The sequence below is a fragment of the Scyliorhinus canicula genome, chromosome 16 (assembly GCF_902713615.1).
Source record: "Scyliorhinus canicula chromosome 16, sScyCan1.1, whole genome shotgun sequence".
In the NCBI taxonomy this organism is placed as follows: Eukaryota; Metazoa; Chordata; class Chondrichthyes; order Carcharhiniformes; family Scyliorhinidae; genus Scyliorhinus; species Scyliorhinus canicula.
Genome location: NC_052161.1, coordinates 3,239,693 through 3,265,606, shown reverse-complemented (window position 1 = coordinate 3,265,606; position 25,914 = coordinate 3,239,693). Strand labels below are relative to the sequence as shown.

Genomic DNA, 25,914 nt, shown 5'->3' with positions numbered 1-25,914 from the left:
TGCTCCTACTGTCCTTGTCCTTATAGGTGGTAGAGGCTGTGGGTTTGAAAGGTGCTGTCGAAGGAGACTTGGTGAGTGCATCTTGTAGATGGTACACGCTGCTGCCACTATACGTCACTGGTGGAGGGTTTGATCGGGTTAACAGAGAGACATGATGCTTCCACTTGTATGGAACACCAAATCTAGGAGTTATAAATGTAAAGTGTGTTTTCATGCATTCATGGGATGTGGGCGTCGCTGGCTAGGCCAGCGTTTTTGCATATCCCTAATTGCCCCGGAGAAGGTGGAGGCGAGTTGCTTTCTTGAACAACTGGAGGATGTAGCACATCCTCAATGCTGTTAGGGAGGATGTTCCAGGACTTTGACCCAGTGAGAGTGAAGGAACGGTGATGTATTTCCAAGTTAGGATGGTGCATGGCTTGCAGGGGAACTAGGTGGTGGCGTTTCCATGTGTTTGCTGTCCTGGTCCCTCTAGGTGGAAGCAGCCATGGATTTGGAAGGTACTATCTGGTGAGCCTTGACGAGATAGTCATTCATAGATCCAATAGGGAATTTAGAAGAACCTCCTTTATTCAACGAGAGTGGAACTCATTACGACAGGGATAAATTAATGCCAACAGCTTGATGCATTTAAGTGGAAGCTGGCCAAGGACATTAGGGAGAAAAGAACGGTTGATTATGCCGATTGGGTTAGACAAACTTTTCCATGCAAGGGCCACATTCAGAAATTCACAATTTTAAAGGGCCGCATAGTATATTAATTAATAGTCCCGGTTGTAACCAATTAGCGTACGGCATATACCTCAGCGCTTCCCCCGGCGGCATCCTGCCTTTAGCCCTCTTTTTCTCTACTTTTCAAAAATGGCGCTTCACCCGGTTACGATTCTGGGCGCCTCATATAGAACATAGAAGAGTACAGCACAGAACAGGCCCTTCGGCCCTCGATGTTGTGCCGAGCAATTATCACCCTACTCAAGTCAACGTATCCACCCTATACCAGTAACCCAACAGCCCCCTGACTTGATCTTGGTGCGGCCCGCGGGCCGTAGTTTGCCCACCCCTGGGTTAGACAAAGTTAAATGGGAGGTGGTTCGAATAGAGCGTAAACTGAATAGATTAGACCACTCAGGCCAAATGGTCTTTTTCTGCCCTCTACATTCTATGTATTTGTAAGTTATATTTGAGAGAACTCCACATGCCATTTTGTAAGCACCATGTGTCACTCTCCATTTTTATACCTGTCAGTGAGCTCATCCCTCTGCAGTACCGCTGGGCTGAACCGTTTATGGGGGGGGGGGGGGGGGGCTACGAACAAGTCCTAACCTGCAGGGCTCATTCTACTCATTTACTTCCAGTAGTAGTTGTGATCTGACCGATGGCAGCTGGCTGGTTTATGCTGCAAAGTACAGCAGGCGAGGATGCAGTGTGCACCTGTAGTTAGCGGTGCTCCCGTACTGTGGCAGCATATCATATAGTCAGCTCCTCATCACAAAGGGATTCCGCTGCGTGACATGCAAATTGCAATTAGGCGGGGGGGGGGGGGGGGGGGGGGGGGACAGACACATCAAAGCACCATCGGAATGCTGACATTGCAATCGAAGGTAACTTCTTCAAAATAAATCAATGATCCGCAGGAAGAGCATCCTTCCAGAACAGCAGCAGCTAACTGCTCCCAGGGCTGATTGAAACTGAAGTGGCACTTACACTTTTATGGCCAAACCTCCGGTAATCCCTTCTTTTTGAATGAGCGATTTCACCAAATATATGTCATGGGTTAACAAAAGAATAAGGCCGCAGACAAGATTCTACTCGTGCCATCATCAACCAGTGTGTACAGTGGGAGCAGGGGCGGGCAGCTTGCTGTACATATCACATTGTGAAAAAAAAAAAGCAGGATTAACTTTTATATCATTTTAATAAGAACCCATTACCCATCAGGATTTTAAGTGTTTGCGGTTAGCAATTTACTTTTCAAACATAAAGGCTACTGGAGTATTACAATCCGTTTAATGCAGCAACACCATTAGAACACAGCAGTGAACTTGTACATGGAGAAGAAGTCCCAAGTGGAAGAGACTATCTGAATGAAGTTCGCTGTCTCTGTATATTTTGGCAGTGTAGTTTAGCAATCAGGAGCAACACTTTGATTGACGAAGCAGGGAACTAGCACAAACCCTGATCAGACCAATGGGGTGAATCTCTCCTGTCAGCAGATTGCAAGGGTCCTGTGGGAAGAGTTTAGACAGTCTTATCCCAGTTCACAGCGCCTTCAGGCCCATAGCTCAAAACCAGGGAAGTGGATATTGAAAAGGAGACATTTACAGGGCTATGGGACTGATTAGATAGCCCATTGAAACAGCCGTCCCATGTACAAAGGGCCAAATGGCCTCTTGCCATGCGATGTAAATGTCGGTTACATCTCATTATGCACTAACCAGGCACAGAGTCTGGTTGACTGCTGGCGAGAGAATTGACAAAAGTACCACATTCATAGTTTGGCAAACAAAGGACTTCCATTCATACAGAGCATCTCACATTCCCAAGATCCCAAAGTTCTGCATAGCTAACAATCACTTTGAAATGAAAATGAAATGAAAATGAAATGAAATGAAATGAAATGAAATGAAAATCGCTTATTGTCACGAGTAGGCTTCAATGAAGTTACTGTGAAAAGCCCCTAGTCGCCACATTCCGTCGCCTGTCCGGGGAGGCTGGTACGGGAATCGAACCGTGCTGCTGGCCTGCTTGGTTTGCTTTAAAAGCCAGCGATTTAGCCTTGTGAGCTAAACCAGCCCCAGAAGTTTTGTTCTGTAGACAAATAACAGATAATTTTATACTGTGATCCAAAAAATTGAGTCTATTCTCAACAGGAGATCAATGAAAAGAATGACATTATCATGTCACAATGTCAGGGAATATACAGTAAATGGTAGAACCCTCAAGAGTATTGGCAGTCAGAGAGATCTAGGTGTACAGGTCCACAGGTCACTGAAAGGGGCAACACAGATGGAGAAGGTAGTCAAGAAGGCATATGGCATGCTTGCCTTCATTGGCTGGGGCATTGAGTATAAGAATTGGTAAGTCATGTTGCAGCTGTATAGAACCTCAGTTAGGCCACACTTGGAGTATAGTGTTCAATTCTGGTCGCCACACTCCCAGAAGGATGTGGAGACTTTAGAGAGGGTGCAGAAGAGATTTACCAGGATGTTGCCTGCTATGGAGGGCATTAGCTATGAGGAGCGGTTGAATAAACTCGGTTTGTTCTCACTGGAACGATGGAGATTGAGGGGCGACCTGATAGAGGTCGACAAAATTATGAGGGGCATAGACAGAGTGGATAGTCAGAGGCTTTTTCCCAGGATAGAGGGGTCAATTACTAGGGGGCGTAGGTTTAAGGTGCGAGGGGCAAGGTTTAGAGGAGATGTACGAGGCAAGTTTTTTTTACAGAGGGTAGTGGGTGCCTGGAACTCGCTGCCGGAAGTGGTGGTGGAAACAGGGACGATAGTGATGTTTAAAGGGCGTCTTGACAAATTCATGAATAGGATGGGAATAGAGGGATACGGACCCAGGAAGTGTTAGTTTAGTCGGGCAGCATGGTCGGCACAGGCTTGGAGGGCCGAAGGGCCTGTTGCTGTGCTGTACTTTTCTTTGTTCTTTGTTCCTTGTCTCAACCAGACAGGTATCTGAGTAAGAGACATGGAACGCAGCAAGAGCCTGACACTTCCTGTAAACCAGATACACGACAGAACAGCGGCAGGCATATCAGGTGGAAAGATGCACAGAAAGAGTATACCTGGAAGGGGGCAAAAGTGCCAGTCCCCGAGGATTGAAGGCATTTCAGCAGGGGATGCTGTCCGCTAGACTGGAGCAGGCTAAACAGAGACCTGGACACCGATCACTGTGGATTGAGAGGAACACAATGAGATGGACGGTAGGCAAAAGCACAACGCAACAACCAGATAAGACCAGAGTGAAAGAGCCAACAACAGGTTCCCGTGTTCCACCCTCTACAGAACCCCAGCCCTTTTCCAATCACTAAGTCAGTCAGATACCAAACTCCCAGCAACTGTATCTTACACATTAGGAATGCCACATACCGAATTCTCAGTCAAAGGCATCAGCGATTTTCCCTTGTGCAAGTTAGGATTCCACCTGGAAAGCCAAAAACTGATCATGCACCGTGCACTAACTTTATTTTAACCTTTTATACTACAATAGGTACTAGCAGTGCATACATTTCCCATTGCAGAGAGCCCATTACATACTTAATGTATCTTTAAAGAAAGCAGGGAACTAAATCTTTTCACAGATAGATTCCTAGTCATGCATGACGTAAAGCTTTAAATAGGATCTGTAAGTAGCACAAAAGATTTCAGTAAAAAAACTGCAGGAGAACTTGCGTTTTTTATTCTGTGCCCAACTGATCGGTGATAAACACCACTAGTTCAATTATAGACTTTGGTCATTTCATACATAGATATACATAGAATTTACAGTGCGGAAGGAGGCCATTTGGCCCATCGAGTCTGCACCGGCTCTTGGAAAGAGCATCCTACCCAAGGTCAATACCTCCACCCTTTCCCCATAACCCAGTAACCCCACCCAACACGAAGGGCAATTTTGGACACTAAGGGCAATTTAGCATGGCCACTCCACCTAACCTGCACATCTTTGGACTGTGGGAGGAAACCGGAGCACCCGGAGGAAACCCACACACACATGAGAGGATGTGCAGACTCCGCACAGACAGTGACCCAAGCCGGAATCGAACCTGGGACCCTGGAGCTGTGAAGCGATTGTGCTATCCACAATGCTACCGTGCTGCCCATTTCAGAGTTGGATGATGCTTGCAGAATACCTTGCTTGACCTCTATAATTTATAGGGAAGTATTGGGGTGAGGGAGGTAGTTCACAAACCTCTCTCACTGGTATTTGGAGTAACTTGATACTAAGCATGTCAGCCTTCAGCTGCATTGACTTTTCCTGGGATGCTGTGAGGGGTCATTTCATAGAATCATAGAATTTACAGTGCAGAAGGCGGCAATTAGCCCATCGAGTCTGCACTGGCCCTTGGAAAGAGCACCCCACTTTAGCCCACACCTCCACCCTATCCCTGTAACCCAGTAATCCCATCTAACCTTTTTGGACACTTTATCATGGGCAATCCACCTAACCTGCACATCTTTGGACTGTGGGAGCAAACCGGAGCACCCGGAGGAAACCCACGCAGACACGGGGAGAACGTGCAGACTCCGCACAGACAGTGACCCAAGCCGGGAATCGAACCAGGAACCCTGGAGTTGTGAAGCAGCAGTGCTAACCACTGATCTACCGTGCCACCCTTAGCTACACTTTTTCATCTCTGTTCACAGGCTGCCTGTGGGACCTGGGTAGAACAGAAAATCGGGCTCACTCCCTTTAACTTGTTCCCCAACAAAAAACAAAAAAAGGACTGTAAATAGGAAAGAAAACAATCTAAGTCAGCATACAAAGTAAAAGGAATCACTAATAATGGAGCTGTATTTCAAAAGCAGCAAACCTCCCAATCCACACCACTTGCTGAGTGGAACTATCTGGCTTCAACTGGCAAATGCACAGCAAAGCATGTTTCAATTCAGCTCTGGAAATGGGGAAAATTGCAAGGACGACCCATGTCCCATCACCGTGTGGGGGTCACAGGCACAGACCCACGTCCCATCACCGTGTGGGGGTCACAGACACAGACCCCGTCCCATCACCGTGTGGGGGTCACAGGCACAGACCCCGTCCCATCACCGTGTGGGGGGGGGGGGGGGGTCACGGGCACAGACCCACGTCCCATCACCGTGTGGGGGTCACAGACCCCGTCCCATCACCGTGTGGAGGTCACAGATACAGACCCACGTCCCATCACCGTGTGGGGGGTCACAGACACAGACCCCGTCCCATCACCGTGTGGGGGTCACAGACACAGACCCCCGTCCCATCACCGTGTGGGGGTCACAGACACAGACCCCGTCCCATCACCGTGTGGGGGGATCACAGACACAGACCCCGTCCCATCACCGTGTGGGGGGATCACAGACACAGACCCCGTCCCATCACCGTGTTGGGGTCATAGGCACAGACTCCGTCCCATCACCGTGTGGGGGTCACAGACACAGACCCCGTCCCATCACCATGTTGGGGGTCACAGGCACAGACTCCGTCCCATCACAGTACCACGTCCCATCACCGTGTGGGGGTCACAGACACAGACCCGGGTCCCATCACCGTGTGGGGGTCACAGACACAGACCCGGGTCCCATCACCGTGTGGGGGTCACAGACACAGACCCGGGTCCCATCACCGTGTGGGGGAATCTCAGACCCCCGTCCCATCACCGTGCGGGGGATTCACAGACACAGACCCGGGTCCCATCACCGTGTGGGGGGTCACAGGCACAGACCCACGTCCCATCACCGTGTGGGGGTCACAGACACAGACCCACGTCCCATCACCGTGTGGGGGTCACAGACACAGACCCCGTCCCATCACCGTGTGGGGGGGTCACAGACACAGACCCCGTCCCATCACCGTGTGGGGGTCACAGACACAGACCCACGTCCCATCACCGTGTGGGGGAATCACAGACACAGACCCCGTCCCATCACCGTGTGGGGGGTCACAGACACAGACCCACGTCCCATCTCCGTGTGGGGGGGTCACAGACACAGACCCCCGTCCCATCTCCGTGTGGGGGTCACAGACACAGACCCACGTCCCATCTCCGTGTGGGGGGTCACAGACACAGACCCACGTCCCATCTCCGTGTGGGGGTCACAGACACAGACCCCCGTCCCATCTCCGTGTGGGGGTCACAGACACAGACCCGGGTCCCATCACCGTGTGGGGGTCACAGACACAGACCCGGGTCCCATCACCGTGTGGGGGTCACAGACACAGACCCGGGTCCCATCACCGTGTGGGGGGTCACAGACAGAGACCCCCGTCCCATCACCGTGTGGGGGGTCACAGACACAGACCCGGGTCCCACCACCGTGTGGGGGTCACAGACACAGACCCGGGTCCCATCACCGTGTGGGGGAATCTCAGACCCCCGTCCCATCACCGTGTGGGGGTCACAGACACAGACCCGGGTCCCATCACCGTGTGGGGGTCACAGACACAGACCCGGGTCCCATCACCGTGTGGGGGAATCTCAGACCCCCGTCCCATCACCGTGTGGGGGTCACAGACACAGACCCCCGTCCCATCACCGTGTGGGGGGTCACAGACCCCCATCCCATCACCGTGTGGGGGTCACAGACACAGACCCCGTCCCATCACCGTGTGGGGGTCACAGACACAGACCCACGTCCCATCACCGTGTGGGGGAATCTCAGACCCCCGTCCCATCACCGTGTGGGGGAATCACAGACACAGACCCCCGTCCCATCACCGTGTGGGGGAATCACAGACCCAGACCCACATCCCATCCCCGTGTGGGGGGTCACAGACACAGACCCCGTCCCATCACCGTGTGGGGGAATCACAGACACAGACCCCCGTCCCATCCCCGTGTGGGGGGTCACAGACACAGGCCCCGTCCCATCACCGTGTGGGGGAATCACAGACACAGACCCCCATCCCATCCCCGTGTGGGGGGTCACAGACACAGACCCCGTCCCATCACCGTGTGGGGGAATCACAGACACAGACCCGGGTCCCATCACCGTGTGGGGGTCACAGACACAGACCCGGGTCCCATCACCGTGTGGGGGTCACAGACACAGACCTGGGTCCCATCACCGTGTGGGGGTCACAGACACAGACCCCGTCCCATCACCGTGTGGGGGGGTCACAGACACAGACCCACGTCCCATCACCGTGTGGGGGGGTCACAGACACAGACCCGGGTCCCATCACCGTGTGGGGGTCACAGACACAGACCCCTGTCCCATCACCGTGTGGGGGTCACAGACACAGACCCCGTCCCATCACTGTGTGGGAATTGGAGGTTTAGAGAACAAAGCTGGTTGAGATACTTACTGTGGCACACATTTCCCAATAAACAGGCCAGCTGACATTATAAAGCGTGTAAAACCACAGCTGCAGCCGAGATGAAAAAGTTGAACGAATAGAAATCTCAACGAACTTTCAGCGTTTCTGACAAATGCCCAAATAAAGGTAGCTGTGACATCAGGGAGAAACTCAAACAGACAGCTTCAAATAGTCATTTGCTGCTTCCTCCTTCCGCTCTGTGGATGCTGCCTGCTGTCAATTCCTCACTGACAGGGGTCATTCTTCAGTGTGAACAATCTGCAGTGTTTTTACAGCTCATAATTCTGCAATTTTAACCACTTGTCCCAACTTCCAGACTGCCTTCTCACTTGCACGCAGACAGCTGTCTCACAGCCACCAGACATGGAAGAATAACCTGCAGTAAAAACCATCATCAATGTAATAGAATTTCAACATGTACCTTGTATGCACAGACAGGTGTTTGCCGGGATGAAGGTTTGCAGTAATAACAAGCAAAGGAAGCTTTCCGCTGCTGCTGAACCCACGAAGGGAGGCGCTGATGCTCGACTGCATTCACCGGTCCACTGGAGCAGTCCCCACACTGGCTGCTGTGCTGCCAAGTCAGCTGGTCACAGTCCAGCAGAGCTGTGTTAGTTTCGAGCTCGGCTACATATCGGAGGGTTCCTCAGGAGCAGGAGACACATGTGCATCAGATGTGTAGACAGCTGTCTGCAGTGAGGAGTGCAACACTTTCTGGTTTAAACCCAGGCAAGGGACCAACTCGGACAGGATTAGTGAGTGGAGCAGGAGTGCTGTGATGTTACTGGACTTGTCGTCCAGAGCACAGGAGTTCAAATCCCACCATGGCAATTTGAAAATTTGAATTTAGTTTAAAATTGTATTCTTACCAATGTTCTCAAGCGTGAAAGGCAAAAAAGATTTGACATCAAAAACCTCTCTCTTTCAGCAAGCTGGAAATGGGAAACTGATCGCAGTAACAAAGACGCTATTGGATTGGCATTTTTAAAAATCTCATCTCCTTTAGGGAAGAAAACCTGCTGTCCACACTCCGTCCAGGCAGATATGTGACTCCAGATCTACACCAACATGGGGAACTCTTAACTGACTTCGGAGGTAATCCAGCAAGTCACCAGGCTGGTGTTAACAGAGATGGAAAATAAAAACCCCAACAGTGACGTCCACACACTGTCATTCATAAAGAAATCTAAATTTCAGGAGAATAACATGAAAACTTCATGCAAGTCCATTTGAACCAGGCAAAAGGTGTAAAATGATGGATTTTGCCCTTTCAAACGGGGTAGATGTCCGCAGAGATAGGAGTTTGAACTGTGTACCGCTAGAGTGAAGTATTGGCAGCTATCAATCGCACAACAAAGTGCGTAATATGTGCATTGAAAAAGACACACTTGTACTTTTACGCCTTTCACAACCGCAGGATTTCTCAAAGCACTATAAAGCCGGGTAAATATTTTTGATGTTTAGTCACGATTGTAATGTAGGCAACTCAGCACACAGCAAGATTCCACAAGCAACCATGCAATAATGGACCGTTAATTTGTCTCGATAATATTGGTTGAGGGAGAACTCTTCTCAATATTGCCGTAGGACCTTTTACATTTCTCTAAAAGGGCAGATGGAGCATTGGTTTAAAACTTCCAGCACTCCGAGCATAAAGTGCTCCTTCAACTGAACAACCTGTGGACAATAAATAAGGGGTTCAAATTGCAGTCATAGGCCAGACCCCAATCCCAGGGAACTCAGTCTTCTTTGGGTCGAACTCATTATCCACCGTCAATCCTGTTGTAATCTTGCCAGCCTTGCAGTTTGAAAAAGTTACCTCATTGGTGGATAAATCCTAACACTGTTCTTTTCTGTTAGTATCAGGATCTGAAGACAGCTGTGAATTACTGGGAACAGGGATCAAATGTTTTAAATTGAAGCTTCGCTGTCTGTACTTAAGTGGCCACAAAAGTCTTGGCAGGGCCGGGACCAAGCCGCTGGACACTGATAATGCGACGTTTGGTCTTGTCTCAGTCTTTTGCAGGATGTTGTTTGCTGAATATCAGGGAGAGGTGCATCAAGCTGAAATTGAACTGGCTTCTCCTACAAGATTGACCTGGCTTTTTTTTGGGGATGTGGGAAGTGTGAAAATCGGAGTTTCGCAATCATGCTAATTTACTGGATTACAGCAAGATCAATTTAATAGGGCTGTAGAATCTGAAATATTACACTCAGCATCAAAAATATTCATCACTACTCAGTTTTTTAAATCCCGTATCCTGTGAATTGTCTCAAGCCAGGACAGTTGGTAGGATTTCACAAGCCCAGGCCAGATGGTGGGGGGCGAATGTAATGCAACATGAATCCAAGGTCTTCGTCAATTCACACCTCTGTAACCTGGGATTACCCCTCTCTGGATCTAAGGGCAGCATGGCAACAGTGGTTAGCACTGTTGCTTCACAGCGCCAGGGTCCCAGGTTTGATTCCCGGCTTGGGTCACTGTCTGTGGGGAGTCTGCACGTTCTCCCCGTGTCTGCGTGGGTTTCCTCCGGGTTCTCCGGTTTCCTCCCACAGTCCAAAGATGTGCAGGTTAGGTGGATTGGCCATGCTAAATTGCCCTTAGCTGAAGTGGGGTTACTGGTTTACGGGGATAGGGAGGTGTGGGCTTAAGTGGGGTGCTCTTTCCAAAAGCCGGTGCAGACTCGATGGGCTGAATGGCCTCCTTCTCTGCACTGTAAATTCTATGATTCTATGTAAAGACTTAATTACCTGCAAATGCTGGCATTCAAAGCATCATCTTGCATCTTTGACTTTGTCTATATATGTTTCTGGAACCCACCTCTTCATTCACCTGAGGAAGGAGCAGTGCTCCGAAAGCTAATGACTTGAAACAAACCTGTTGGGCTTTAACCTGGTGTTGTAAGACTTCTTGCTGTGCTCACCCCAGTCCAACACCAGCATCTCCAAATCACTTCTGTGAACTTATACACTAGCTTTGCTTTCACAAGCAGGTTAAGAGCTAAGACAGCCCAGATGGTGTCTCTGTAATGACAGCAAAACTGTCTGCGTTCACCTTTTTTCCACAGTCTATTAGAGGATGTGGGCATTGCTGACTCAGCCAGCATTTCCAGTCCATCCCCATTTGCCCTTGAGCTGCCATCTTGAACCACTGCAGTCCATGTGGTGTAGGTACATCCATAGTGCGGGTAGGGAGCGAGATCCAGGATTTTGATCCAGTGACAGTGAAGAATGGCAATATCGTTGCAAGTCAGGACGGTGTGTGGCTTGGAGGGGAATGTGCAGCTGTTGCTGCTCCCATGTGCCCGCTGCCCCTGTCCTTCTTGGTGGCAGAGGTCGCGGGTTCCACAACCTCCCCTGGCAACGCATTCTTGGCACTCACCACCCTCTGTGTAAAAGTACCTGCCTTGCACATCTCCTCTAAACTTTGCCCTTAGGGTGGCATTTGGGCATTGTTTACTGTACTGTTGGAACTGTCTGGTGGAGGGGATTTGGGTGTGATTCTCTATTTTCCTGTAATGTTTGGTATTAAAGTTGGGTATGGGTTGGGGGGGGCGGGTCACTGATCCATTGTGGGAAAGACTTTGCTTTCACCCCACTGCCAGTTTAGCTCGTTAACGGTACAGGAGATGACTGAAGCTGGTTAACTATGGGGTGGGGGGGTTCATTTGTTTCTTAAGGTAATGAGCTTCAGTTTTTTGTTTGTTTTTGTGGGGTTGGTGGGCTGGTTGTCTGGGGTGGGGGAGGGGAAGAGGGTGAGCTTGTTGACAGTGCAGGTTTCTTTGTTTCTGAACTGGCTTGATGAAGGTAATGGTGGCCAGCTTGGGTGGACTTGTAGCTATCGCAGGTTGGGCCCTGCGGATTGTCTCATGGGGAGGATATGGTTGATCCTCAAGGGGGGGGGGGGGGGGGCAAAGGCCCCCTGTTCCATTAGTTTACAGAGAACATGAAAGGGTTAAAATCTAGTGATGACCATGAAACCAGTGCCGATTGTCATAAAAAAAAACCATCAGGTTCACGAATGTCCTTCAAGGAAGGAAATCTGCCATCCTAACCTGGTCTGGCCTCTGTGACTCCAGATCTAACACAGCGACGTGGTTGACTCTTACCTGCTCCCTCTAAAATGGACTAGCAAGCCACTCAGTTCAAGGGCAATTAGGGATGGGGAACAAATGCTGGTCCATCCCAGCCATGCCCACATCCCAAGAATGAAGAAATAAAAACTTCCATGGGGGGGGGTCGCTGAAATCAGCCTGGCACCACCAAAAGATGAACATGACGTGGAGCATGATCCAATATTACAATCACCAAGTACTCCATCCCTTAACCCCAGGGAGCAAAGACCTACCCACCAAGGAGAAATCATTCCAGGGATAAACCCGATCATTGTCGGTAAAGAAAACCCCACCTCACTCAGATGCCTAAATCTCCACGGGTCGGAAACCCCATCTGTTCCAGGATCACCGACAGCTCCTTTGCCACCCCAGATGCAGCGGACTTGGGACTTGACCTATCCAGCATAGGGTCCAGAACACAATTTAAGTCCATTCACCCCCCCCCCCCCACCCAGCTCAACTAACACAGATTGTTTGCAAAATTCCTGATACCATGGCTCCTCCCAGTAATTACATCATCTTACCAAGCTGAAATATAATTACTTCTAGAGAATTTCCTTAATTCAAATAACATTCTATTAGCCCAAGCTTTAACTGCACCACTGACTCCAAACCCTAGCCGTCTTTCAAACTGGGATTTATTTCAAAAACAAGACTGCAGCAGTCACACACACTAACCCAGGCTTTTAATCCTTATTGCACCAAATACCTAGAATACAACATATCTGAAATTCTTACATTCATCGCGCCAGCAGAAAGTTTCCATGTTTGACCTGATGCCATGAGACTTCACAATGCCCAGAGTTGGTGTTGAAGACTCCCAGGGCAACTCTCTCCCTCCTAACCGTATATCACTGTGCCGCCACCTCTGGTGGGATAGGACATACTCAAGGATTGTGATGTCCGGGACAGTTATACTCACAGAATTATATCTTACAATGTCAGGCTGTTGCCTGACTAGTCTGTGGGGCAGTTCTTCCAATCCACAAGCCCCTGACGTTAGTAAGGAGGACTTCAGAGTTGACATTAGATTCTCATGGGCAGCACGGTACCGCAGTGGTTAGAACAATTGCTTCACAGCTGCACAGTCCCAGGTTCGATTCCCGGCTTGGGCCACTGTCTGTGCAGAGTCTGCACATCCTCCCCGTGTCTGCGCCGGTTTCCTCCCACAGTCCAAATATGTGGTTAGGTGGATTGGCCATTCTAAAATTGTCCTTAAGTGTCCTAAATGGCCCTTAGTGTTGGGTGGGGTTACTGGGTTATGGTGGAGGTGTGGACTTGGGTAGGGTGCTCTTTCCAAGAGCCGGTGCAGACTCGATGGGCTGAATGGCCTCCTTCTGCACTGTAAATTCTATGATTCTCCAGGGATTGTGTTGTTGAAGTCCTCACAAATGGAAATCAATTAGAAATTACCGAAGTGGCATAAACTTCCATGTTTTACTCTCATATCCTCACTGTACAAACATTTGAAAAAGTTCAACCTTGTTTAATTAAGTATAACTGTGTTATTGATGGCATATTAAAATGATAATGACTCTTAAACATCCTCTCTGGTCCGGAGAAACTGGTTTTTTATTGGACTGTCCAATTTCTTCAATTCATGATAACAATTCAAAAGCTTTTTGAAACATCTGATATTGCAGCTTCATGGGCGTGTTCCGATCTTTATTTCACTTGTCAAATTACAAAAGTAAATAAAACCTGCTGCATTCACCCTGGTTGACTGAGAGTTCTTCAATGTGATTGGCTACCTACCCTGTTTGATAACATCACTCTTGCTGAACACGAGAATCCCTGATATTTCAGCAGCACGGAAGCACAGGGGTTAGCACTGTGGCTTCACAGCGCCATGGTCCCAGTTTCGATTCCCGGCTGGTCACTGTCTGTGCGGAGTCTGCATTTTCTCCCCATGTCTGGGTGGGTTTCTTCCGGGTGCTCCGGTTTCCCCCCAGAAGTCCCGAAAGACGTGCTTATTAGGTGGATCGGACATTCTGAATTCTCCGTGTACCCGAACAGGTGCCAGAATGTGGTGACTAAGGGCTTTTCATAGAAACTTCATTGCAACGTAAGCCTACTTGTAACAATAAAGATGATGATGATTATTATTGCAGTTGGTGGCAGAATGAAACCAATGCTGGAAAAAGTGAAATCCACACCAAAGACCATGGTAGAGATTAGTCAATGGACTGCTAAATTCAGATCAACGTGGCATTCATATTAATGGCTCAACTCAGCTATTGGCAAGATTGCAACTTCCACTGGGGCCAGTCAAGCAATTTGCTTTAAAATAGTTCAGACTTCAATACAGAGAGGGTCAAAACAGCAATCGGAGCACAAATTGCATTGCTGTGCTGAGAGTCTGCTGCGCTGAGGGTCTGGTAAAGATGAGTTTGTGTAATAAGGTGACGAGAGCTACTTCAATCAATGGCAGCCACAGAGAACAATGTATATCAGAGTGTGATTATAAGGCAGCATCTGGATACTCGATGAACTACATTCGGTACAAGATAACCAGGAGACAAAGGGTTCTCCATCTTTACAAGAACCAGAGATGGATGAAGTATAACATTTCTTGGAGATGCATCAAGTAGCTCCAAATATGATGCATGAACTTAACAGACATATGTTGACCAGTCCCAACCTATTCAACCGCTGGTGACAAACATTTTATTTTCCCGTTCAAAAATCTGTCAAGGCCAACTCCATCCAAGACTCAAATACTGGTTCTTCTTCGGGGATGCTCACCAGAATGTCTATTGGGACACTTTGAACAATCCTCTTGACCAGATACAAAAAATATTGGAAATGGCGGGGGGGGGGGGGGGGGGGGGGGGGGCACTGAGCTGCGGAAGTCTTTTATTCAAAATACACTCCCTCCTCACATACCATCTTCCCAATTTTAACCCTCTTTCCAGCAACCCCCCCCACCTTGCTAACCTCTCAAACCTTAACGAATTCAATAAACGGCTTCCACCGCCGGGTGAACCTATCCGCCAACCCCTTCAAAGCGAATGTAACCTTCTCTGACCTCAGGAATTCCACCAGGTTGCCTCACTCCCCCCCCCCCCCCCCCCGCCGGTTTGGCGGCTCAGAGTCCCATCACCCGCGCAAGGTTAGTCTCTGGGCTATCAGGGAAGCAAAGGCCAGAACATCGGCCCCTCTCACCCCCTGAATTTCCAGATCTTCTGACACCCACAAATGTCGGCACCTCTGGACTCGGGACCATCTCCACATCCAGCACCTTGGGCATCACGTTCAAGAACCACTGACAGAACCCCTCAATCTTGGATACGTCCAGGACATGTGCATGCGACTGACAGCCACCCCCCGCGCACCGCCCACACCTATCCTCCACCCCCTCAAAGAACCTACTCATCCTCGTCACCATCATATGCACCACTTTGAATGCACATAATAAGGACATGTTCATCCTCCGCAAGACCTCTGTTCATGTCTCGGCCCCCACTTCCCCATCCAGCTCATCTACCCACTTGTCCCCCACCAGGGCTCCCTCCCATTACATCAACTCCTTTTTGACATCTGATACCTTCCCCTACCCGATTTCCTCCCTCAACAGCACCTTGTCCTGCAACCTCAGGGGCGGCAGCCCAGGAAAGGACAACACCTCTCTCCTTACAAAGTCCCAAACCTGCAGGTTGCTAAACCATTCCCCTTGGCAACTCATACACTTTCTCCAGGTCCTTCCACTTTGGACATTTGTCCCCTGTAAACAGATTGCCAAAGCACTCAAGCCCTGCCTGCTGCCACCCCCGAAACCTCGTGGCCAGCCCCGCTGATACAAACTTGTGGCTATCACAGATCAGTATCCACACTGAGACACGCTCCAGCCCCAAATGCTATCTCCACTACCCCCCCACACTTAGAGCCGACATCACCACTGGCCTCATGGAGTACCTGGCCGCCAGAACGGTAGAGGCATCAACAACATAGCCCTTAAACATGTTCCCCTACACGATGCCGCTTCTATCTATCCCCATGCCGACCCCTTCCCCATAGGCCACTTCCTAACCAAAGCGATATTCACCGCCCAGCAGTAAGTCATCCTATTCGGCAGAGCTACCGCCCCCTACCCTGCTCCAAGAAAGCCCTTCTAACCTGCAGTGTCTTCCCTGCCCACAAACCCAGAGATCAGCACATTGACCTTAAAAAAATGACTTGGGGAGGAAGATTGAGAGATTTTGAAACACAAACAGAAACCTTGGCAACACCCTGCCAGCGACAGCACATCCCACCTCTTAAAATCTGCCTTCACCTGCTCCAACCCAGCCAGGTTCAGCCCCGCGCCACTTGGAAACTGCAACTATCAGCAATTCACCATAATATTATAAAGCTGAAAATACTCCTTCAGATTTAGCTTGATGTCTTATCTGAGAGTGCAGCAATCCCTCAGTACTGCACTGGGAATGTCAACTTGGAATATATGGTTCAGTTTCTGGAGCAGGATTTTAAATTATAATTTTCTCATTGAGTTAAACGTGGTTCCCTCTGACGAACGGCTGACAACAATACGGAAAGTTAAATTAACTGGCTCTAATATTTAACAATACAGAAAATGAGAGAACACAACCAAAAGCCCCAAGACAGCAATGGGAAAGACTGATCACACTTCCATTTTCTGAAGACCACCAATCATTGGTTCTGGAAATGTATTTGGGGAATTGAGCACGACTGGAAGGCGACCGGATCTGATGGCAGCAGAATAAAGGCAGGGGTGGGGGATGGCTACAAGTGAGCTATTTGGATGGGATTGGGGGTGGGTGGGAGTTACGAGTGAAAACACAGGGGCACCTGAAAAAGAGCAGTTCCAGCAGAGAGAAAAACTGAAGCGAACTCTAGATAAAATTTATAATTTTACAGGGCACAGCTCGAGATATCTTTCCAATAAATTTGGCATATATAGCAAGAAATCTATATCAGTATACCTATGTCAGCAGTAACCATTGAAGAAGGAAGCACGACAAGTACCAAGCCAGCCAGAAATCTCATGTTTGAAATGAACATGTAACCTATGGCAATGAAGTATGTGTGGATTACATAATAAATGGTATAGCAAATGGAATGCCATGGATGAAAGAAACATGATATAAATTGCTCCTGCTGTTCCTCAAAGTGGGATCTTCTACATCCATCTGAGGCATCAGACAGATTAATGCTTCATCCAAAAGATAGCGTCCCCAACAGTGCAGCACTCTCTCAGCACTGCAATGATGTAGCAGATTAGACTATCTAGTCCCTGCTATATGACTCAAACCCACTGTGGGGAAAAAGATGGCATTTAGCAGAACTAGAGATGAGAATGCAGGGTGTAGCTCATGAACGGATTCCTGGAGTCTGCCGGTCAGGTGGAATGAGGTACAAACTGGACAGGCAACAATCAGGGGGAAGGTTGTTCTGGCAGCAGAGATGTGTTTCTAAAACATCTCTTCAAACACTTCTCATTGTTTTGTGATCACTTCCAGGACGTGTCTTGTTGTATCAATGTCTCATAGCTGTTGCTGATTAGAATACTTGCGTGATGTTAATCAGAGCCTCTCTACTGACCTGAGATAATTTCTTAAAAAAGCATTCAGACTGGGATGAGACGACACTATTTCTCTGTATTCCTTCATGGTCTCCCACCCCCAGCTCAATACTATCAATAGTAAAAATGAAGTGGATTTTATGCAAAAGGTTAATTGAAAACCTACTTAAATTCATGTTCTTCTCTGCCCATGAATCAATTAAAAAAATACACATCCTAAAATATTATTGTTGACAGAAACGCAATTGGGCTTTCCCATGGAGAAACATAAAGAAGATTGTTTATAACGAAACATCCAAAAGCTGCAAAACTGTGTAATCAAGTCCACTCTGTCACACTTGAAGCAGAACTGTTTTCCCGCTCACTGCCTCTTTAAAATATTCAATATAAATCTTACCTGAATGAAGCCTTTAGAAAATTTCTTAGTCTCTATTATATTTTAACAAACATTGGAGCCATAGAAGCCGGAGAGGAATGTTCCGGGAATCGGGTGACTGAATCAACTGGTGCGTCGCGGAAAGTGGGCGAAAGCACACATGCGCAGACTGTAGGATCTGCCTTCAGCTAAGTGACTGAAGGCAGCTATAGGCAGGAATATGAAATCTAATCAGATTTTTGGTTCTGTCCTTGAAATTTAATGGGTGAATTTTCTCAGGCTGTGAAATTTTATTTTGTTTGAGATCTTGTTTAAGCATATTAGATATTCAATTAACCACTTCTGTCCAATTCAGAACTAGTCAGCCTGATGATTCAGGATTAGTTGGGAGTTCGCTTTCAGTGGCTGTTTTCCAGTTGCTTTCCTCATTTTTGATTTGTGTATTCCATAACTCGGTATCTTCAATTTTCAGTTTATTTTTAAACCAATTGACAAAGTGTGAATAAGAATATAAGATAGTATAGACTTTACAAAAAACACATGGCTCTTAATTGACCTACCATGGTATTATACTTAGGGAATCAGGGACAAATGTAAAATTTCACGTAAAGCAGTGTTCGTCAACAGCCCATAATTGGACAGGATTGCAGACATAATTCGATCGGTATTTTAAGGTTAACACTCGTTGACCTTGGTTTTATACATTAAGCATTCTAATGTCACTAAAAACGGAAATATCCAATGTAAACTTGCCATGCTGCAATTGTACCCTCTAGTCAGTGGCCACACTTCAGCACCTCTGCAGGAGAACAGGTGTAATTACAGTGTGACAAGTTTGCATTATTGATAGAAACATAGTAATTTATAATGGAAAATGTTGACTGGATATACATTTGGAGAATGTTCAGTATGTCATAGGAAGATGTACATTATCAGCGATACAACAATGGGCCGTTTGGCCCATTGAGTCTGTGGCAGCTCCTTGGTTGAGTTAATCATTCGTATATTCTTTGACACGCTTCCTGAAAATATATGTGAAACTCCATTAACACATCTGTAGCACTGTAAACAGTTATTTTACAGGTAACTGCAAGAGATATTTAATTTGGACAATTAAAATCTGTTACAATGCATTAACTGGGAATACATACCACAATGTGTAACATTTCATGATGCATCAGAAGGCTTTTGCTTTTATTTATTAATATACTGTATAAACATACAACACAGCAAAAGTAGGCCATTTAGACCATTGTACCTTTATCATCTCTTTGAAAGAGCTATTGAATTTGTTCCTTTCCTGATCTTCCTCATAATTTTTCCACCTTGAGTATTTATCCAATTGACTTTTGTTATCACTGAATTTGCTTCCACTGTCCTTTCCAGCAGTACATTTTAGATCATTATGACTTGCTGAACATTTTTTTGTTGCTTCCTGCTCTTTACTAATCACCTTAAATCTGGGTCTTGGGAGTTACCAACACTTGTGCCACTGAAAACAGTTTCTCCCATTTACTTTACCAAAACCCTTCACAATTCTGAATACCTCTAAAGCTTCTGTACCGAGAACAACCCAATTCCTTTAGTTTCTTCTTCACATAATTGAAATCCCTCAGCTCTGGTGCCTTCCGAGTAAATCTCCGCTGGACCATCTCGAAGACCTTGACATTCTTCCTAAAGAGTGCTGCCCAAAAGTGGACACAATACTCCAGCTGGAGACTAACCAGTGTTTTATAAAGATCGAGCATCACTCTTTTGCATTCTGTGCCTCTATTTAGAAAGCGGAGCATCCCACACACCTTTTTAAAAACAGCCTTTGCGACTTCACCTGCCATCATTAAAGACTCATTATTATGCATAAATGTATATGCGGTTGCACTTTAAAAGCATCAACATAAATGTTTTAATATATTGTATAACAAACTTTTGATTTTAATAAGTAATATATGATGGTGCACCTTCTACACTGTGGTCCATATATTTCTAAGACACGTTTCCAATGTCACAATGCTGTCACACAACTGACATACCTGGACATCCGATAGAAAAGTGTCCTTGATATGTATGCGCCTGTCTGGCAGGGAAGAGATGGTCGAGTGAGGGAACAATGGTTGACAAGAGAGGTTGAATGTCTTGTTAAGAGGAAGAAGGATACTTATGTAAGGCTGAGGAAACAAGGTTCAGACAGGGCGCTGGAGGGATACAAGATAGCCAGGAGGGAACTGAAGAAAGGGATTAGGAGAGCTAAGAGAGGGCATGAAAAATCTTTGGCGGGTAGGATCAAGGAAAACCCCAAGGCTTTTTACACATATGTGAGAAATATGAAAATGACTAGAGCGAGGGTAGGTCCGATCAAGGACAGCAGCTGGAGATTGTGTATCGAGTCTGAAGAGATAGGCAAGGTCTTGAACCTGTACTTTTCTTCAGTATTTATCAATGAGGGGACATATTGTTGGAGAGGACAGTGTGAAACAGACTGGTAAGCTCGAGGAGATACTGGTTAGGAAGGAAGATGTGTTGGGCATTTTGCAAAGTTTGAGGATAGACAAGTCCCCGGGGCCTGACGGGCTATATCCAAGGATTCTATGGGAAGCAAGAGATGAAATTGCAGAGCCGTTGGCAATGATCCTTTCGTCCTCACTGTCAACAGGAGTGGTACCAGGGGATTGGAGAGAGGCGAATGTCGTGCCCCTTTTCAAAAAAGGGAATCGGGATAACCCTGGGAATTACAGGCCAGTTAGTCTTACTTCGGTGGTAGGCAAAGTAATGGAAAGGGTACTGAGGGATAGGATTTCTGAGCATCTGGAAAGACACTGCTTGATTAGGGACAGTCAGCATGGATATGTGAGGGGTGGGTCTTGCCTCACAAGTCTTATTGAATTCTTTGAGGAGGTGACCAAGCACGTGGATGAAGGTAAAGCAGTGGATGTAGGGTACATGGATTTTAGTAAGGCATTTGATAAGGTTCCCCATGGTAGGCTTATGTAGAAAGTAAGGAGGCATGGGATAGTTGGAAATTTAGCCAGTTGGATAACGAACTGGCTAACCGATAGAAGTTAGAGAGTGGTGGTGGATGGCAAATATTCAGCTTGGAGCCCAGTTACCAGTGGCGTACCGCAGGGATCAGTTCTGGGTCCTCTACTGTTTGTGATTTTCATTAATAACTTGGATGAGGGAGTTGACGGGTGGGTCAGTAAATTTGCAGACGATACAAAGATTGGTGGAGTTGTGGATAGTGAAGAGGGCTGTTGTCAGCTGCAAAGAGACATAGATAGGATGCAGAGCTGGGCTGAAAAATGGCAGATGGAGTTTAACCCTGAAAAGTATGAGGTTGTCCATTTTGGAAGGACAAATATGAATGCGGAATACAGGGTTAATGGTAGGGTTCTTGGCAATATGGAGGAGCAGAGAGATCTTGGGGTCTATGTTCAGAGATCTTTCAAAGTTGCCACTCAAGTGGCTAGAGCTGTGAAGAAGGCCTATGATGTGCTAGCGTTCATTAGCAGAGGGATTGAATTTAAGAGCCGTGAGGTGATGATGCAGCTGTACAAAACCTTGGTAAGGCCACATTTGGAGTACTGTGCGCAGTTCTGGTCGCCTCATTTTAGGAAGGATGTGGAAGCTTTGGAAAAGGTGCAAAGGAGATTTACCAGGACGTTTCCTGGAATGGAGAGTAGGTCTTACGAGGAAAGGTTGAGGGTGCTAGGCCTTTTCTCGTTAGAACGGAGAAGGATGAGGGGCGATTTGATAGAGATTCATAAGATGATCAGGGGAATAGATAGAGTAGACAGTCAGAGACTTTTTCCTCGGGTGGAACAAACCATTACAAGGGGACATAAATTTAAGCTGAATGGTGGAAGATATAGGTGGGATGTCAGAGGTAGGTTCTTTACCCAGAGAGTAGCGGGGACATGGAATGCAGTGCCTGTGGAAGTAATTGAGTCGGAAACATTAGGGACCTTCAAGCGGCTATTTGATAGGTACATGGATTACGGTAGAATGATGGGGTGTAGATTAATTTGTTCTTAATCTCGGACAAAAGTTCGGCACAACATCGTGGGCCAAAGGGCCTGTTCCGTGCTGTATTTTTCTATGTTCTAAAAGGATCGAGGGGGGTGAATTAGTTGCCATAATCGAAGGGCGATTGGGTTATGTGGTGTTGGCGCAATTAAGATGGATAGGGAAAAGATGGGGATGACGGAGTATGGGCAACGTGCATTTATACAGTGTCTTTCACGTAGTAAAATCTCCGAAACTGTTTCCCAGGATAGTTATCAAACAAAATTGATACTGAGCCACATGTTGGACTTAACCCATTGACACATTTGTGTAATAAATAAGGCTTAATTATCAAATTGTAATGTACACGAGTTCAGCGATGGGGAAGTCTTAATTTGTATGTGTTATTTTTACAAAATTCCTTTGTTCCCGAATTAAGGGGCAAATTAGTGTGGCCAATTCACCTAACCTGCACATCTTTGGATTGTGGGGTGAGATCCACACAGACACTGGGAGAATGTGCAAATTCCACAGACAGTGACCCGGGTCCGGGATCCAACCCGGGTCCTCAGCGCCGTGAGGCAGCAGTGCTAACGATTGCGCCACCGTGCCACCACTAATTTATATGTATTATTGGAATATTGTTAAATTGGCATCTCCAAGTACAAATACTATAAATGTAGCTTTAAGGAGAAAAAAACAACAGGAATGAACTGAAACACATGTTGCATTCGGAATCCAGCGAGTCCAGCATTAGCAGTGACCAGAAGCCAAAACTGATACTGATTAGCTAAAAGAATGGTCAGAGTGCTAGACTTTCAAGAAAAGGTTACAAGTCAAGGTTACCTTGGTGTCGGGAAGCCCAAATACTCTCCCATTGGTCAAGAATTGTAAATATAAGGTATGAAGTTAAGGTTAAGTTGCAGGGAAGCCATGAGCTCACTGCCCATTGGTCAGGAGTTACAAATGGTTACTAGTTGTATTTACATAGATGCTCAGAATTGCAGTGCAGATTGCCTGCAAAAATTGTATTAAAATAGAGCAGCAGCACTGGGGTATTTTGCATTTAACAGGCAAGTGACATTAGCCTCAGGAGACTTGTAGAACAAGAGTCTTGCTGGAAGAGTTAGAAGTTAGTAGTTGAGCCAGCTCACAAGCAAGGCTTGGGGTTGATCATAAGAAAGTCAGATGTTGGGGTTTACCGGAAAAAAAACCAAGTGGTGACTAAGGTAATTGTTATATAGGTTTGGAGTTGACAGCATAAGTAAATAGAGGTTTAGGATTTGCTGCAAGAAATCCAGAGATGATTTTATAGGTTTGGGATTTGTTGTAAGAAAGCCAAGGTATAATGTCAGGTGAGTATGAGAATTAATATTACGACTAGAGGTAGTTTCTTAAAGATGAAAGTGCAAGCTATCTTTCCACACTCAGCAGCAGTTGCAAACAGGGAGACGAAAAATGAAGCATTCAGTAAAGTGGGGACACAGGTAGGTAGTGAGGAAAACCCTAGCGTGCATCTCACTCAGGAGCTCTTTGTGCGTGTTGGTAAACAGCGAGTGCCGATTCCTCTGGGGAGCGCAGAGACACGTTCACGGCACTGTGGGTAGTTCAACTGCACAAAGGGGGAGATGGTAAGAGTGGAAGAGCAGTAGTGGGAGGAGACTAGTTAGTGAGGTTCGCAGAGAGGTGTTTCTGTGAAACCCAAGACTGTGAGGACAGGATACCCCACTCCAGGAGTGATTCCACGAATAAGGATTTGGTATTTTAGAACAAACTTTATTACAAACACAATCTTTAACATCACACCCGAAAATAGCATTAATTGCCCCTTGAACAATACTACTCAACACAGTTGAATACCATACCCTTAACTGCTATCTTTATTCCCACTTAAACAACATGAAAATGAATATCCCAGCTCTCAATCCACTCTAAATACCAATGGCACAGAAAAATACTTGCTTTAGAGTTATTCTTTGAGAGACCGCTTGACACTGCTTTACAGAACAGATCTGACTCCGTTCGGCAACCCAGCCAGAAGCGCTGGCTGGATGTCTTCAAAAGCTGTTTACAATTGGCTTGTTGCAGCTCCCCCTTGTCCAGATGTTTTTGAGCCAACATGGAGAAAACCCTAGATGGGAGGGGGTGCTACCCGACCTAATTTTAGGGAATGAAGCCAGATAGGTGGTAAAAATGTCAGTGGGGAGCATTCTGGTGATAATGACTATAACTCAGTAAGATGTAAGGTAGTTATGGAAAAGATGGGCCGAAAATAAAGGTACTAAATTGGGGAAAAGCCAGTTTTAATAGGATAAGACAGAATCTGGCTGACATGCACTGGGAGCAGCTACTTGTAGGAAAATTCACATCAGAGCTGTGAGAGTCATTCTAAAAGGAAATAGAGAAGAGTACAAAGCCATCATGTTCCTGGAAAGGCAAACGGTGGGACCAAAATATCAAAGGAAATACAGGATTGGACAAGACAAAAAAGGAAGGCTTTAGCCAGATTTTAAATAAATTTTTAATAATCTTTGTCACAAATAAGCTTACAATAACTCTGCAATAACATTACTGTGAAAATCCTCTAGTCGCCAGTCTTGCACCTGTTCAGGTACACAGAGGGAGAATTCAGAATATCCAATTCATCTAACAGCACATCTTTCAGGACTTGTGGGAGGAAACCGGAGCACCCGGAGGAAACCCACGCAGACACGGGGAGAACGTGCAGACTCCGCACAGACAGTGACCCAAGCCGGGAATCGAACCCGGGACCCTGGCGCTGTGAAGCAACAGTGCTAACCAGTGCTGTCCTTTATTCAACTACAGGGTGTGGGCATCACTGACATGTATTGCCCATCCCTAACTGGCCGTGCCAAAGGTGGTGGTGAGCAGCCTTCTTGAACTGCTAGAGACCCGGAGGTGTAGGTACACCCACTATGCTGTTAGTGAGCATAAGAAGTCTTACACCAGGTTAAAGTCCAACAGGTTTGTTTCAAACACGAGCTTTCGGAGCGCAGCTCCTTCCTCGGGTGAATGGCGAGGATACCTCGCCATTCACCCGAGGAAGGAGCTGCGCTCCGAAAGCTCGTGTTTGAAACAAACCTGTTGGACTTTACCCTGGTGTTGTAAGACTTCTTACTGTGCTCATCCCAATCCAACGCCAGCATCTCCCCATCACTGTTAGTGAGGGAGTGCTTCTAGAACAGTAGGAGGCCATTCTGCCCATCGTCTTCCTCATCTTTGGGACCATTCTCCAGAGCCTTCACATCCTTCAGAGAACAGAAACAGGGGTCTGCCGCATTTCTAAGCTCCTTCACTGTTTCCCCCCCCCCCCCAAAGAACCAGTACAGGCAGGATGGGCCGAAGGGCAGTAATTGTCTCTGATTCTGTGCAGTGTCCAGCGCAGCAGCTGTACATGGTGAAGGCAGCGAGTCTGCCCACCGGCTGCCCCCTGTCCACCCCCAGGCTTCGCTCTGCATCTCAGGCCTCAGTAAAATGGCGGCCGGGCCGCTGACCCAGAGCCGCCGCCGCCGCCGCCGCTGCCCCTCAGCAATGACCCTCTCCCTCCGCCCCGGCCCCAGTCACTCACCGTCAGCCTGCCCATTCGCATCCAGCCCGCGCCTGAGGCCACTTCCCGCCGGCCGGCTGACCGACCAGCGGCCGGCCTTGCTCCTCATCCCCAGGCCTCGGTTCCCCTGAGGTGAAAAATACACGAAGGGCGACGGACGCCCGCACCGCCTCCGACAACTAGGCCGCGGCGCGAGTGCGCAGGCTCGCCGCCTCCAGCTTCCCAGGCTCCTCCCGCGGCGCCCCCTGGGTGCTGTAGTTCTGCCCTCCGCCCCGCCCACTGCGGGGGAGGC

The 25,914-nt window shown here is 47.5% G+C and overlaps 1 long non-coding RNA gene across 1 annotated transcript; it reads right to left on the bottom strand.

Annotated features, from left to right (window-relative positions):
• Window positions 1-1,896: 1,896 nt before the first annotated feature.
• On the bottom strand, window positions 1,897-25,849 carry LOC119979439. The gene is made up of 3 exons (XR_005463720.1): window positions 25,644-25,849; window positions 3,794-3,898; window positions 1,897-2,225 (listed from the first exon to the last, which is right to left on the bottom strand). It is a non-coding gene; the product is annotated as an uncharacterized LOC119979439 (long non-coding RNA).
• Window positions 25,850-25,914: the final 65 nt, after the last annotated feature.